The sequence below is a fragment of the Ranitomeya variabilis genome, chromosome 3 (assembly GCF_051348905.1).
Source record: "Ranitomeya variabilis isolate aRanVar5 chromosome 3, aRanVar5.hap1, whole genome shotgun sequence".
NCBI lineage: Eukaryota > Metazoa > Chordata > Amphibia > Anura > Dendrobatidae > Ranitomeya > Ranitomeya variabilis.
In genome coordinates, this window is record NC_135234.1 from 171,554,949 (window position 1) to 171,572,269 (window position 17,321).

The following is a 17,321-nucleotide window of genomic DNA, read 5'->3' on the forward strand; positions in this document are numbered from 1 at the left end:
GCAAAATAAAGTTAGATAATATCTAAATAGTTTACAGTGAAGTTGGACATACTTGAGGTTGCAATAACAGCTATCAGATGATATATAGAATGTAAATTCCCTGTATAAAAGTGTTTCTCCTGATTTACAGCCTCTTTGTCTATTAAAAACAAAATAACCTGAACTATATTTAAATAGAATACAGATATATATTGGAAATCTAAATATTCAGCTTCAGTCTGGACTGCGTTTGTCATGAGACCATAGTCGATGTGTTAAAGCTGGAAATTAGCAGGCGTCTGGGTTCCTTGAACAATGAAGTGTTTTTGTGACAATGGTTGTTACATTGTTTGAATGAATCGTGAGCAACTGAGCATATATAAAAGCCAGGGAGGAATTCCCTGTTCTCAAAGTGGCCAGAGGATTATCTGTGTATTCGTGACGGAGGCTACACAAACTCTAAAAGTGACCTGATATTTCTACTAACTGTAAGTACTGCAATTTATCTATACATTCAAGGTGACTATTTCATTATAGGAAAAACTGGTATAGACTCACAAATAACAAGAAATAAATATTACAATATAGCTGGAGGATATCAAGAATGAAAATGCACAGAGACCGTGAAATATTCACTCTCTAACAGTAAATTAAATAATACAAGAAATGTATAGTATGTCATTATGAAAGATTACATACAATGTTAAAAGACAAAACTAATTACTGAGCCACAACTTGCAAATATGATAAATCTTGAATCAATCATTTTCAATGTGTGTCGACATCACAGTAAAATATATATTATTCGTCTGTCAATGTGTAGATGTATATTCACATACTGTATGTTGATACCTGAAAGATATGACGTAGATACTTTGATAAAGATAATAGATAGCAGAGATAAAAGAAAAGAGATTTGGGTAAATGAGTGACTTAGATAATGAGATATATCATATAAAGATGGATAGATAGATAGATAGATAGAAGGAATGAGATAGATAGATAGATAGATAGATAGATAGATAGATAGATAGATAGATAGATAGATAGATAGATAGATAGATAGATAGATAGATAGATAGATAGAAAAAAATAGATGACTGTATGTTACTATAAGATATTTTTAGCGGAAAATGCGATCTATGACATGAAAATAAATTGTCTTCAGGATTTTTGTCTGATGTATAGAAATTAATTTCATACTTTGATTTATATATGGTTTTGATTTAGATGTGATATTTCTAACAAGGATATTATATTAAAATATATATATATATATATTTTTTTTTTTTTAATTGTTAGCAATTCTGCACACATTTAGTGAATCAGTTACAAGTAAACTGCATAAAGTGCATTACAAAAATGTTTTAACCCCTTCAGCCCCCAAACATGTTTTCACCTTCATAACCAGACCAAATTTTACAATTCTGACCAATGTCACTTTATGTGGTAATAACTCTGGAATGCTTTAAGCTATCCCACTGATTCTGAGAATGTTTTTGTGACATATTGTACTTTAGTTAGTGGTAAAATTTCTTCAATATGACTTGCAGTTATTCATGAAAAAAACGAAATATGGCAAAAAAATGTAACTTTTTGCCATTTTCAAACTTTGAATTTTTACGCCCTTAAATCAGAATTTTTTTTGTTAGGAAGTTAGAAGGGTTAAAAGTTGACCAGCGATATCTCATTTTTCCAACAAAATTAACAGAATCATTTTTTTAAGGACAACATTCCATTTTAAGTGACTTTGGGGTCCTATATGACAGAAAATGCCCAAAAGTGACACCATTCTAAAAACTACACTCCTCAAAGTCCTCAAAACCACATTTAAGAAGTTTAATAACCCTTTAGGTGCCTCACAGGAATTTATGGAATGTGTATAGGAAACATTATTTTACCTTTTTTTAATAGAAATTTACTTTAGACCCAAATATTTTTATTTTCACAAGGTTACCAGGAGAAATTAACCCCATAAATTGTGATGCAATTTCTTCTGAGTACGAATACTCCGTGTTCCAAATTATTATGCAAATTGGATTTAAGTGTCATAAAGATTTAATTGTTTTGTTTTTCAAATAATCTCATGGATGATATTGTGTCTCAGGGCTCAAAGGATCACTGAAATCAATCTTAAACACATGTGATAATTAGTTTTCTAGGTGATTCTAATTACAGGAAAACTACTTAAAAATGATGTTCCACATTGTTAAGCAGGCCACAGTTTTCAAGTAACATGGGAAAGAAAAAGGATCTCTCTGCTGCCGAAAAGCAACAAATAGTGCAATGCCTTGGTCAAGGGATGAAAACATTAGATATTTCCCGAAAACTTAAGCGTTATCATCGTACTGTTAAGAGATTTGCGTCTGAATCTGAGCACAGACGTGTTCGTGCTGATAAAGGCATAATGAAGAAGGTTTCTGCCAGGCAAGTTTATTGGATTAAGAGAGCAGCTGCTAAAAAGCCATTACAAACCAGCAAGCAGATATTTGAAGCTGCTGGTGCCTCTGGAGTCCCTTGAACCTCAAGGTGTAGGATCCTTCAAAGGCTTGCTTTGGTACATAAACCTACTATTCGGACACCCCTAAACAGTGTTCACAAGCAGAAATGGTTGCAGTGGGCCAAGACATACATGAAGACTAATTTTCAAACAGTCTTGTTTACTGATGAGTGTCGAGCAACCCTGGATGGTCCAGATGGATGGAGTAGTGGATGGTTGGTGGATGGCCACCATGTCCCAACAAGGCTGTGACGTCAGCAAGGGGGTGGATGAGTCATGTTTTGGGCCGGAATCATGGAGAAACAGCTGGTAGGGCCCTTTAAGGTTCCTGAAAGTGTGAAAATGACCTATGCAAAGTATATAGAGTTTCTGACTGACAACTTTCTTCCATGGTATAAAAAGCAGAAATGTGCCTTCAGGAGCAAAATCATCTTCATGCATGACAATGCACCATCATATGCTGCAAAGAATACCTCCGAGTCATTGGCTGCTATGGGCATAAAAGGAGATAAACTCATGGTGTGGCCACCATCTTCCCCTGACCTCAACCCTATAGAGAACATTTGGAGTATCATCAAGCAAAAGATCTCTGAGGGTGGGAGGCAGTTCACATCAAAACAGCAGCTCTGGGAGGCTATTCTGACTTCATGCAAAGAAGTACAAGCAGAAACTCTCCAAAAACTCACAAGTTCAATGGATACAAAGAATTGTGAAGGTGATATCAAAGAAGGGTTCCTATATTAGCATGTAACTTGGCCTGTTGGGATGTTTTGGCGTTAAATAGCTTTTTTGTTCAGTGAATGTGACCTCCTAATGCTGCAAATTCCACAAATGAGCATTTTCAGTTCTTTAAAACATATCAAATGTTTAGAAATTCCACTGTGCCTAATAAATTGGAACAGTGCATTTTGAGTTTTTATTCATTTTGGAGATTATACTGTTATCATTGGGAGGTTTCTTCAATAAAATTTGATGTATTCTTTAACGGGTGATGACTTTTATTAGACTGACTGTCATTTGCACCGACCATTTAGGAAAATCTGAGAAAAATATACTTTGCATAATAATTTGGAACATGGTGCATACCGCATATATGGGAAAAAACATTGTTTGGGTGCACGGCAGGGCTCGGAAGGGATAGAGCACAGCTTGACTTTTTAAATGCAAAGTTGGCTGAGGTCGAGAGCGGACCCCATGTCGCATTTGGAGAGCCACTGATGTGCCTAAACAGTGGAAAATCCCCACAAGTGACCCCACTTTGGAAACTAATCCCCACAAGCAACATATCTAGATGTGTGGTGAGCATCTTGAACCCCCAGATGCTTCACAGAAGTTAATAACGTAGAGCCAGGAAAAAAAAAAAAAAAAAAAATTTTCACAAAAATTAGCTTTTAGCCCCCAATGCTTTTTATTTTCATAAGAGAAACGGGAGAAAATGGTCCCAAAATTTGATGTGCAATTTTTCATGATTATGCTGATACTTCATATGTGGGAAAAAAAATCACTGTTTGGGCTCATAGCAGGGTTCGGAATTGAAGGAGTGGAATGCAGACCTTGATGGAATAGTTTGCGGCATCATGTCACATTTGCCGAGCCCCTGATGTGCCTAAACAGTGGAAAGCCCTCACAAATGAACCCACTTGGAAGCAAGACCCCACAAAGAATTTATTTGCAGAACCCATGATGTGCCTAAACAGTACAAACCGCCCACACTTGACCCTATATTGGAATTGATCTAGTGTTTTCCTGGTATGTGAATTTTATAATGTTTTGGCATACGGAAATTGTGCTGAGTGCATCAGGTTGGCATACCTAAGTTGTGTAGTATACGTCACGTCATACGTGAGTTCTGTAAATCAGAAAGAAATTTACTAGTCCATACATGAGAGGCACAGTTTGAAGCATTTTTTTAATACACAGGCCAGGTTTGTAGGGGCAGGTGTCGCATTGATTAGCAGTGTCCTTGCATATCCCTTTTCTGTAATACACTCAAAACCTCTCTTGTGACCTTCCTTTTTTGTGGTTTGAGAGATTTCACTGGAGAAATGTTGGCCTGGTACAATACGAGCACCTTCAGTTCCAGAAGTACTGGGGCCCATTTCTTCATGATCTCTAAACATTAGGGCCTTGATTACTACCTCTTGGAACTGAAGGCAAATATGGGTCTGGCCTGAACATTGTGATAGCATGAAAGTGTTGTACATTGCCATCTGTATGATGTGCATGGCCAGTCTCTACTACCACAGCTTGATTTTTTCACATGGCCCTGTACGGCTGGAGGACTGGATCAAAGAGATCAACTCACCCCATGTTCTTGTTGTACCAAAGTGCACAGTCTGATTTTGTGACCTGTATAGAGGTGCCTCATACAGTGCTGGGGGTGCGGCCATTACCATTTACAGTTGGCAAGAAAAGGACATCCCTCTAGTCATTGTACTTGACCACCAGCATGTTGTTGCTATCTTGGACTCTCCTCTCACCCTTTCTAAGGAACTGCCCAATTAGCATCTTAGGGAGGCCTCTCGGATTTTTGCAGACAGTACTGCAGGCTGCAGTAGTTCGCGCAGAAAGGGACTTGAGCTGTGGGATGCGGGTATAAAAGTTATCTACATAGAGGTGAGAACCTTGGTGCAGCAGTGGGTACACCAAATCCCACACAGCTTTCCCACTCACTCCCAGGACAGGGGGCATTCAGGGGGTTCAATCCGGGTGTCCTTTCCTTCATAAACCCTAAACTTGTGGGTGTACCCTGAGGTACTGTCACAGTTTGTAGAGCTTAATTCCATACATAAACCTCTTACTGAGCAGGTATTGCCAGAATTTGAGCTTCCCTTTGAAATAGATTAGGGACTCAAACACAGAAATGTCCCTTTGGGGCATGTACACCTCAGCAAACTTGTTGCTGATATGATGACCAAACTTTGAAAAGTCACTCAAAGTTGGGGTCAGCATCACTTGAGGAAGAAGAGGGGGAGGATGAAAAAATAAAGCAAAGTGGCATCCTCTCCCTCACTCTCAGTGTCGTGGCAAAGGAAAGCATATGCCTCCTCCACTGAATACCGAGTTGGGGATGAGTGGGATGACAATTTTTCAATTTTTCATCTATGCGGTGTTTGTGTGTGTACCAAATTGTATTCAGTTGTATGTGTGTGTGTGTGCTTGGTGTAAACTTTTTTTTACTTAGAACAGACATAGGAAGCAGTCACAGATGTGATTCTTATTTTTGCTCTGACACTAACTCAATTTAGTAAAAAATACTGTAGTAGACAACGATCACTACAGTATATTATACTGTCCCTTATCTAAATTATTTTTGTATTTTCTTTTCACAAAAACAAAACAAAAACCCAACAACCGAAGGTTGATCACTGATGTGCGTCATTGATCAGGGCTCGACGACTGTAGGATAGACAAACGGATTATTCTTTTTTTCTGCGCTGACACTAACTCAAATCAGTAAAAAATACTGTAGTAGACGATTACTACATAATATTTTTACTGTCCCTAATCTAGTTCTATTAATTAATCTAAATGATTTTTTACTCAATTCTTTTTTCACAAAAAATAAACAACCAGAGGCCGGTCAGTGATGTTCGTCACCGACCAGCACTCGATGGAAATAAAAACATAACACATAAAATGTGAAATAGCAAGCAAAAAAGTGCTAAGTGCTGGAAATCACAGAATGATTACATAGGAAACGTGCAAGGTAGGCAAAATTAAGAAAAGTGCTGTGTGCAAATGGAGGGGATAAAAAAAATTCCTAGGGAAAGGTCCCTATATTCATTACCTTGAGATGCCTTACTGTCCTGGAACCGCACACACACACTAAATTTTTTTTTTTTCCCCTCCGATTGCACACAGCACTTTACTTAATTTTGCCTACCTTGCATGTTTCCTATGTAATCATTCTGTGATTTCCAGCACTTAGCACTTTTTTTCTTGCTATTTCACATTTTATGTGTGACCCTGATTATTCCAGCGTGTGATACTTTTGCAGTACATATATGCATATGCACTATTATATATAAATAGTAAAAAAAAAATCACATTATGGCATATATATTTTTTTCACATAATTTGTGGTTTTGAAAAAGTTTTTTTTAGGGGAATTTGAAGGAGGTACTTTATTCTTGGAGAACCATTACCTGCACAGGCTTATTAGTGGCAATATACAGATATTGTGCCTATGGATGTATATACCCTGTGATCAATTTTCTTTTTTGCTACATATAGTAGATCTGTCCTGGTCTGTACACATTTGTTCATTATTTAACAATTTCATTGTATTTTTATATTGTTACTATCTAATATATAAAGCTGAATGTGTGTATTTGTGTATGTATGTATGTATGTGTGTATGTCCGGGATTGGCATCTGAACCGTCGCAGCTACAGCCACAAAATTTTGCACAGTCACACGTCTGGACCCCGAGAGCGTCATAGGCTATGTTGTGAGGTGAAATTTTAACCCCGCGCTTTCCAATTCACCAAACAATTTTGCCTCTATCTACATAATGGGGAAAAAGTGAAAGGAAAAGTGTTGGAGGCGTCGCAGCTATAGGCACAAAATTTTGCACAGTCACACGTCTGGATCCCGAGAGCGTCAAAGCTATGTTGTGAGGTGAAATTTTAACCCCGCGCTTTCCAATTCACCAAACAATTTTGCCCCTATCTACATAATGGGGAAAAAATGAAAGGAAAAGTGTTGGAGGCAAATTAACAGCTGCCAGATGTGAACGAGGGGGACTTAAAGAATGACAGCGATGGCGCCAAAGAGTATATACTGTACAGTTGCTAAGGTGGGGCCCCAACATGGGATAATCACCACACCACCACGGTGATATGAACACACACACAAAATGCGCCACACACTACAACGTGCTGGAACACATATACCACCGTCAGCGCACATTTCACCACACAAACACCAACCTCGCCACATAAAAGTCGAAACACAAAAGTCGCCGCTCAAAACTCGCCACGCGCAAAACTCTCCACATGCAAAACTTGCCACACGTGCAAAACTCGCCACATGGAAAACTCGCCACACACAAAACTTGCACACGCGGAAAAATTGCCACATGCACAAAAGTTGCAACACATGCAAAAGTTGCCTCACACAAAACTTGCACATACTCAAAAGGCACCACACATAAAACTTGCCACGCGCAAAACTCGCCATGCGCAAAACTTGCTGCACACAACTTGCTACACTAACCTGTCACATGCAACTCGACACACAAAAAGTTGCTACACGCATGTCGCCACACAAAACTCATCTCACAAAAGTCGCTACATGCATGTCGCCACACGCAACTCAACACACACAACTTGACACATGAAACTCGCCCTAAAACACACACAAGTCTGGTATTATCCTTCAAAAATAAAAATCTGATTAATAAGCAGACAAACTACAAGAGCAACAAATGTACCATATAGGAATCCGGCAGCTGTCAGTCATATGACCAGTCTATTATGTGTATGTGTGAGCTAATATATACTGCCAGGGGGTGGGCTTCCTGTAGGCTGGGGATTTATCAGGCTGCCAATTTAGCTTACAAATACTGAGGTAAAAATACTGACCAAATAACGTGTGAACGAGGTCTAATACAGGAGGAGATGACATACAGATATATACTATATACAGGAGGAGATGACATACAGGTATATACTATATACAGGAGGAGATGACACACAGGTATATACTATATACAGGAGGAGATGACACACAGATATATACTATATACAGGAGAGATGACACACAGGTATATACTATATACAGGGGAGATGACACACAGGCATATACTATATACAGGAGAGATGACACACAGGTATAAAGTATATACAGGAGGAGATGACATACAGGTATATACTATATATAGGAGGAGATGACACACAGGTATATACTATTTACAGGGGAGATGACACACAGGTATATACTATATACAGGAGGAGATGACACACAGATATATACTATATACAGGAGAGATGACACACAGGTATATACTATATAGAGGAGGAGATGACATACAGGTACATACTACATACAGGAGGAGATGACATACAGGTATATACTATATACAGGAGGAGATGACACACAGGTATATACTATATACAGGAACAGATTACCTACAGGTATATAGTATATACAGGAGGAGATGACATACAGGTATATGCTATGTATAGGAGGAGATGACATACAGGTATATACTATATACAGGAGGAGATGACACACAGATATATACTATATATAGGTGAGATGACACACAGGTATATACTATATACAGGAGATTACATACAGGTATATCTAATATATAAAGCTAAATGTGTGTATGTATGTATGTGTGTATGTCCGGGATTGGCATCTGCACTGTCGCAGCTGCAGCCACAAAATTTTGCACAGTCACACGTCTGGACCCCGAGAGCGTCATAGGCTATGTTGTGAGGTGAAATTTTAACCCCGCGCGTTCCAATTCACCAAACAATTTTGCCCCTATCTACATAATGGGGAAAAAGTGAAGGGAAAAGTGTTGGAGGAAAATTGACAGCTGCCAGATGTGAACAATGGGGACTTAAAGAATGAGAGCGATGGCGCCAAAGAGTATATACCGTACGAAAATAACAAAAAGGACAAGTATCACTCCAGTTATGCACACCACGTAAAAATACAAGCATAATATATGGAAAAAACACAAGATTTTATTGACACACAATAAAACATAATTAAAAACAACAAGCACAGAGCCCTGTCCATGCCAATAAATAAAAACTGAATAACAATAATTATTAAGCAAAACAATGACCAATGCTATAAGCCCGTCTGTAACCTAACACTCAACACACCAAACTGACCAGAATGAGGTAAGTAAGCCCCTGGATGGTATATAGCACCTGTGCGGCTCATGGGACACTGATATAAGTATGGTGCCCACTAACTAAAAAATGAAAACCCAAAGCACAAAGGTGGACAAAGGGCCGAAGCCCAGAGGCCGCCAATAAGACTCCCAGACAATGCTGGGGAAGAAGTTACCAAGGAGCGAGGCGATGACCGGTGAGGAGACTCCAGGGGCTTACTTACCTCATTCTGGTCAGTTTGGTGTGTTGAGTGTTAGGTTACAGACGGGCTTATAGCATTGGTCATTGTTTTGCTTAATAATTATTGTTATTCAGTTTTTATTTATTGGCATGGACAGGGCTCTGTGCTTGTTGTTTTTAATTATGTTTTATTGTGTGTCAATAAAATCTTGTGTTTTTTCCATATATTATGCTTGTATTTTTACGTGGTGTGCATAACTGGAGTGATACTTGTCCTTTTTGTTATTTTCGTACAGTTGTTCTATCACTCGCGTGCACCCCGTATGTATTAGATATCATTGATAGTATTATTTATATTTGGGCAGTGCGCCTTGTTTCATTACTTTTTCCAAAAGAGTATATACCGTACAGTTGCTAAGGTGGGGCCCCGACATGGGATACTCACCACACACGGGGATATGAACACAAACACAAAATGCGCCACACACTACCACGTGCTTGAACACATATACCACCCTCAGCACACATTTCACCACACACACACACCAACCTCGCCACATAAAAGTCGAAACACAAAAGTCACCACTCAAAACTCGCCACGCGCAAAACTCGCTACATGCAAAACTCGCCATATGCAAAACTAGGCTCACGCAAAACTCGCCACACGTGCAAAACTCACCTCATGGAAAACTCACCTCATGCAAAACTTGCACACACAGAAAAATTGCCACATGTACAAAAGTTGCAACACATGCAAAAGTTGCCTCACACAAAACTTGCACATACTCAAAACGCACCACACATAAAACTCGCCACGCGCAAAACTCGCCATGCACAAATCTTGCTGCACACAACTTGCTACACTAACCTGTCACATGCAACTCGACACACAAAAAGTTGCTACACGCATGTCGCCACACAAAACTCATCTCACAAAAGTCGCTACATGCATGTCGCCACACGCAACTCAACACACACAACTTGACACATGAAACTCGCCCTAAAACACACACAAGTCTGGTATTATCCTTCAAAAATAAAAATCTGATTAATAAGCAGACAAACTACAAGAGCAACAGTTGTACCATATAGGAAATACGGCAGCTGTAAGTCACATGACCAGTCTATTATGTGTATGTGTGAGCTAATATATACTGCCAGGGGGGAGGGCTTACTGTTGGCTGGGGATTTATCAGGCTGCCAATAGCAACCAATCACAGCTCAGCTTCTATTTTGCTACAGTTAATTAATCTGAGCTCTGATTGGTTAATATAGGCAACAAAGACATTCTCAGTATAACAAAGCTAATATATGTTAAGAAATGCTTCTATTAGTGTAGTTTTTGCCTTTTAATAATTACATTTCTATCTATTTGTTTTGTGGTTTTTGTGTGCAGAATAAATTTTTGTTAACACTTTCTATTTTGCTAACAGCAGTCATTAACCCGGGCGAAGCCGGGTAGTACAGCTAGTGATATAATAAAGATGATATTTTAAATTATATGACCTAGTCTGGCTCTCCTGGTATTTCCGTGGTTCTGGTGGTTGGTTCACTTTTAGCTACGAGTGGTTTCCACTCCTCTCTTCTATCTTAAACATACCTGGGATAATTACCTCTTATATATATACATTATTTTGGGAATATTTTGATACTGGTTTTGTATATACCATCCTAAGGTGTGCTTTTTTGATATTTTTCTATGAACAAAAATGGCAAAAATCGACAGATCAAGTACTGATCAGCAATCAAGTACTGATCAGCGCTCGGTGACAGAAGGGGGTGGGGAGGGAGGTGAGGAGAAAAGGAGGGAAAGGTGGGGTAAGGGGGAGAGATGGATCAGGCAAGGATCAGGCAGGGATCAGAAACTCTTCTTTCTTCCTTCTTTAGCAGGATCAGCAGGAGCAAGGGCACAGACCAGCAGCAGCAATAATTGTGACGGCACAGGCTTTTGTGGCACCACAAGGCCCAGCACGGCACACAGAGGGACAGAGTAATCGCCATGTACAAATCCGCAGTTTGAATGAAGAAGTACAGGGTGGTCACTACCAGGTCACACCACGTCTGTGCGCTCTGATTGGTGCAATCGATGTCATTGTCATCTGCACCAATAAGAACTAACCCTGATGATCCTGCCATTGGTAGGCTCCAGCCTATGCTGGAGCTGGACATCAGTGTTTCAGGAAATCTGGTTGTCTGAAACATTGAGAAATGCTGCGATTGACTGTTCAGAATTGAATAGCCAATCACAGCGATCGTACTGTAGTTGCGGGGCCTTGCCACCCCGTGATGACAACTCCATGTGCCCAGCTCCAACATGGCCCCCGGCAGCCATTTTCCTCCGCATAGTAAACCATGTAAGTGCGGAGGCTCTGAGCTTTCACAAAATGTCGGCAGAGCCCCCGCACCACCGGACACCCGCAGCGGTGCACATCTGAACATTCCCCTCATCCCAACCTGCAGCCTACAGCAACGCTCCACTCTTGCCTCCTCCAGCAGTGACCCTGGGACCCTGCTGCACCGCGGCAGGTAAGGTATAGCTGCATTATAAGACGCACCCCCTTTTCCCCAAAAATTTTGGGGAAAAAAGTACATCTTGTAATCCGAAAAATACGGTATGTTATTATAATACTGAAGGTTATAATTAGCGTCAGTCTGAAACAATATCACCGCACAATGCAGGTATCAGAGCCCGAATCATAAAGTCATCCACAGTGCCTTTTACCAGGGTCATGTAATCACAGCTCTTTTTCACTGTGAAAACTATGGGGCAGGTGTCAATGTGTCATAAATGGTCATTTCTAGTACTGCAGACATAACACTGCAGTCATTGGGTGCTGATATAATTTCGGGCTACAGTGATCTTTATTTATTGTAGCTGTAGATTGTTTCTTTGCACCAGTTTTAATGAAGCACTGTACTTTTCCTAGGCAATACTGTTCTGAAATATTTCATAAATACATGGGATCTCACTCAACTGTACAATTCTTCCTATGGAGATATACTATAATAGTTAGAATATTAGTAGAGTTAAAATACTAGTAAGAAAAAAAATATATCTTTATATACAGTGGGGTAAATAAATATTTGATCCCTTGCTGATTTTGTAAGTTTGCCCACTGACAAAGACATGAACAGTCTATAATTTTAAGAGTAGGTTTATTTTAACATTGAGGGATAGAATATCAAAAATAAAATCCAGAAAATCACAGAGTATAAATTATATACATTTATTTGCATTTTGCAGTGAGAAATAAGTATTTGATCCCCTACCAACCATTAAGAGTTCTGGCTCCTACAGACCAGTTAGATTATCCTAATCAACTCGTTACCTGCATTAAAGACAGCTGTCTTACATAGTCACCTTTATAAAACACTCCTGTCCACAGGCTCAATTAATCAGTCAGACTCAGAGGCGTAGCTAGGGTTTTGTTTCAGGGGGGCGAAGCTTCTGAGTGGGCTCCTAACCAGGTAACCTTCATTACAACTGGGTGACGCACCCTAATAGTGGAGGAGAACCTCAGCAGATGACCGCACTGTTACTGAAGATAATCTCTATACAAAGACCAACATTGATATTACCGCCATATGGTCAGTGGTAGATACCAGCCCCACAGAACATATAAGAGATTACAGCACAGTTACAGATAATGACTGACGTTCTTTCTGATGGAATAGTTCACTTTTCCCGTCTTTTCCATCTGGCCCAGATCGATATGACAACTTCTTTCAGCCAGGACTCGGCTGCAGAGAATACAACAAAGACACATTTCACTTCTCATATTCCAGCTATCACCATCTATTCCCAACCTGCACAACCTCTTCATCCTGCTTATACCCCAAATACTGAGCCGCTGCTGCCATATGGGTCCCTATTACTGCCCCTGCTGTGTGGTTCTCTGTGCCTTCTAATTTCTAAAGCACCCCTCTATAATAGAGTAATGCCGGGTGCAAGTGTCCTAGAAAACAGTGCCCATATTTTGTCCCCTAAAAAGAAATAATGCCCTGTGTGCCCCTTTGAAAGTCACAGTAACCTAACTTCCCCTATAACAATAAGTGCCCACTTTACATTTAATAAAGTCCTGAGTCTGCCCCCCTGTACAGCTTCCCTATGCACAGTATAATGCTCTCTTGTACACAGTATAATGCCCACTCACTGTATAGTACCACCAACACAGTATACTGACCCCTTAGTAGCCTCCAAACTGTTTGATGGCCCCTTTACTGTAATCCCCACACTGTATGATGGCCCCATAGATAACCTCCATATAGTATAATGTGCCAGATAGTCCTCAATATAGCACAAGGCAGTACCCCCATAGACAGACCCTGTAGTATAAGGCAGCACCCCTATAGGCAGACCCTGTAGTATAAGGTAGCACCCAATAGGCAGACCCAGTAGTATAAGACAGTTCCCCCATAGGCAGATCCTGTAGTATAAACCAGCACCCCCATAGGCAGACCCTGTAGTATAAGACAGTACCCCTATAGGCAGACCCTGTAGTGTAAGACAGTACCCCTATAGGCAGCCCCTGTAGTATAAGACAGTACCCCTATAGGTAGACCCTGCAGTATAAGGCAGCACCCGAAAGGCAGACCCTGTAGAATAAGACAGTACCCCTATGGGCAGACCCTGTAGCATAAGACAGTACCCTTATAGGCAGATCCTGTAGTATAAGATAGTACCCCTATAGGCAGACCCTGTAGTATAAGGCAGTACCCCTATAGGCAGACCCTGTAGTATAAGACAGTACCCCCATAGGCAGAAACTGTAGTATAAGGCTGCCCCAATAAAAAAACACAATAAATACTCACCTCTCTTCCTCCTTGTTCCAGCGGTGCTCCAAGCTCCCTGCTCCTGCTTATCTCCTGACAGTGGGCATTGCACCCGCTGTCAGTGTCAGCAACACCAGTGGGATGTGGGATGATGGGAGAAGGAGCATAATGCTCCTTCCCTCATCAATTCGGTGACCTGTATCGGCTAGATGCCGATACAGCTCACCTTGCGATTACAGGCGGGGGGCCCACTGCTGGCACCGGGCCCCCCGCCTGCTCAGGGGCCCCATAGAGGCAGAGCAGGGAGATTGATTCTCCCTGCTCTGATGCAGAATGTAACTGTATCGGCGCGTGCCGCGCACCGATGCATTTACAGTAGCGTAGCTCCGGGTGGGCCCCATTAGAGCTCCGGCCCGGGGCGCTCGCACCCTCTGCCCCCCCCTGGTAGCTACGCTACTGGTCAGACTCTAACATTTACAACATGGACAAGACCAAAGAGCTTTATAAGGATGTCAAAGACAAGATCATAGACCTGCACAAAGCTGGAATGGGCTACAAAACCATACGTAAGATGCTGGGTGAGAAGGAGACAACTGTTGGTGCAGTAGTAAGAAAATAGAAGAAATACAAAATGACTGTCAATCGACATTGATCTGGAGCACCATGCAAAATCTCACCTCTTGGGATATGCTTGATCATGAGGAAGGTGAGAGATCAGCCTAAAACTACACAGAGAGCACGTGTTAATGATCTCAAGGCAGCTGGGACCACAGTCACCAAGAAAACCAATGGTAACACATTACGCAGTAAAGGTTTAAAATCCTGCAGTGCTCGCAAGGTCCACCTGCTTAAGAAGGCACATGTGCAGGCATGTCTGAAGTTTGCCAGTGAACACCTGGATGATTCTGTGAGTGATTGGGAGAAGAACTCCATCCCCACTGTGAAGCTTGGAGTTGGAAACATTATGTTTTGGGGGTGTTTCTCTGCTAAGGGCACAGGACTACTTCACCGCATCAATGGGAGAATGGTTGGATCCATGTACCGTAAAATCCTGAGTGACAACCTCCTTCCCTCCGCCAGGACATTAAAAATGGGTTGTGGCTGGGTCTTCCAGCAAGACAATGATCCAAAACATACAGCCAAGGCAACAAAGGAGTGGCTTAAAAAGAAGCACATTAAGGTCATGGAGTAGCCTAGCCAGTCTCCAGACCTTAATCCCATAGATAACTTATGGAAGGAGTTAAAGTTCCGAGTTGCCAAGCGACAGCCCCAAAATCTTAATTATTTAGAAATGATCTGCAAAGAGGAGTGGACCAAAATTCCTCCTGTCATGTGCGCAAACCTCATCATCAACTACAAAAAACGTCTGACTGCTGTGCTGAATTTGCAGAATGGGCAAAACAAAAATTGGAACAGGACCCTCAGTTTACACAGATCATTATGCTCAGTGATGAGGCAAACGTTTTGGGGTGAGCCATTTATATGGATACACCTAAATCAAATATGAATGATGACAATTTTCTTCTGTATGGTGTCTTGCATTGAAATCTGCTGCAATGACCCAGGTACTGCTTTCACCAGACATCAACATAATTTCTATCCGCTCCTCACCAGTTAACCTCTGCGACATGTCAATGGCTGTAAACAAAGAGAAACTTGGAAATATCTCATGAAAGAATAAAGTTAAGTTAAAACCAAGCACATCATTGTTTTTCTTGTGAAATTCTCAATAAGTTTGATGTGTCACATGACCCTCTTCCCATTGGAAAAAATAAAGTTGGATCCAAAATGGCCGACTTCAAAATGGCCCCCATGGGCGCCACCCATCTTGAAAAGTTTTCCCCCTCCCATATACTAATGTGCCAAAAACAGGAAGTTGATATCGTCAACCATTCCTATTTTATCTAGATGTATCCATATACATGGCCCACCCTGTATAATGAAAGACTGCTCTGATCTTGTGTTCTGACATCCTACATGATTAGAAAGCCCAGATAACTAAAACCTTTCAGACAAGGTCACTGCGGCAGGAAGGGCAGAATAATTGAGCTTAGCTGTGTCACATTTCAAAATCTTCTATTGGCTCTCCTCCTCTCCTAGCACTGTCAGCCCTGCTGTACTGCCCCTCCCCCATACTGCCTGTATGGAGATCCGAAGTCAAAGAGTCCGTACTACACTTATGTGTGCTGAGTTCATGTATCATTACATCTCACGCACTGAGAAATCTGCACTTTGTTTGTTTGTTACTGCTTTCCTATGATTGGTTAACATCGTAAATGGAGAAGTTAACTCATTAAGTGCCAACTACTTTGCTTGTTAGGGCAGCACAGTGGTGTGGTGTACAGTAATATCACACTGACAGGTTAGAATAGAATAGATAGAATAGATACATTATATACACATAGTATAGGTGTATATACACTCACCGGCCACTTTATTAGGTACACCATGCTAGTAACGGGTTGGACCCCTTTTGCCTTCAGAACTGCCTCAATTCTTCGTGGCATAGATTCAACAAGGTGCTGGAAGCATTCCTCAGAGATTTTGGTCCATATTGACATGATGGCATCACACAGTTGCCGCAGATTTGTCGGCTGCACATCCCAAAGATGCTCCATACAAGGCAGGATGGATCCATGCTTTCATGTTGTTTACGCCAAATTCTGACCCTACCATCCGAATGTCGCAGCAGAAATCGAGACTCATCAGACCAAGCAACGTTTTTCCAATCTTCTACTGTCCAATTTCGATGAGCTTGTACAAATTGTAGCCTCAGTTTCCTGTTCTTAGCTGAAAGGAGTGGTACCCGGTGTGGTTTTCTGCTGCTGTAGCCCATCTGCCTCAAAGTTCTACGCACTGTGCGTTCAGAGATGCTCTTAGGCCTACCTTGGTTGTAACGGGTGGCGATTTGAGTCACTGTTGCCTTTCTATCAGCTCGAACCAGTCTGCCCATTCTCCTCTGACCTCTGGCATCAACAAGGCATTTCCACCCACAGAACTGCCGCTCACTGGATTTTTTTTCTTTTTCG

General features: G+C 41.0%; 1 protein-coding gene across 1 annotated transcript in view; it reads left to right on the forward strand.

The window, feature by feature from the left end:
• The first annotated feature begins 388 nt into the window (after positions 1-388).
• Positions 389-17,321, forward strand: part of LOC143818044 (uncharacterized) — a 125,859-nt gene continuing 108,926 nt past the window's right edge. The window contains exon 1 of the mRNA XM_077299483.1: positions 389-467. The gene's annotated coding sequence lies outside the window, so the exon portion shown is untranslated. The remainder of the gene's footprint in view (positions 468-17,321) is intronic.